Here is a 672-nt window from a genome sequence, read left to right on the forward strand (position 1 = left end):
GACACCCCGTGTCACACCGAGCGGCGGGTGCCTTCCTTACCCACACCCTCATTCGATAACTAAAACCTGTACCTATCATGTGTGCTTTCCTAAGAGCGGGCACATATATGCCCACGCCTCTTTTGTGACCTGCTCCACTACTTCGCACTTTTTTCTTGATCATCGAATGCTCATGTTCGAATTTCCATGCTCGAATGAATGCCAAATGCTCCAACTCCTTGCCATATTTATATGAGAGGTTGGGCGAGTCCCTGCCCAGGCTGACTCAACCACCGCATGCCAAAACACCCTTACACATCACAAACTTGCCATCCGATTTTTGGTCGGAAAACAATCCTTCATTCAAGTCGCCCCAACATGTAAGTCAGCCCGTGGCTTATGCCAAATGCTCCCACGCTATAAACCAACCATCGCTCCACCTCTAATGTGCATTATACTTATGTCCCTTCGCACATTTCGATAGTAAAGTTCGCACTTCACACCGACGAGGAGAAACCGAACCACAGGTCCTTACACTGCATTTCCCAAACTTGGGTAGCAATTTTTTTTGGGACGCGAAATGGAAACCCCGTGTGTGTCTGATGACTTGGGTAGCAATTTTCATTGAACCGAGAAATGGACACCCCGAGTTCCCAAAACTTTGGCAGCTCTTCGTTGCCCCACAACATGGAA

The sequence above is a fragment of the Pinus tabuliformis genome, chromosome 2_2, assembly GCF_031772625.1.
Source record: "Pinus tabuliformis cultivar Carrire ecotype Pingquan chromosome 2_2, CPIR1, whole genome shotgun sequence".
In the NCBI taxonomy this organism is placed as follows: Eukaryota; Viridiplantae; Streptophyta; class Pinopsida; order Pinales; family Pinaceae; genus Pinus; species Pinus tabuliformis.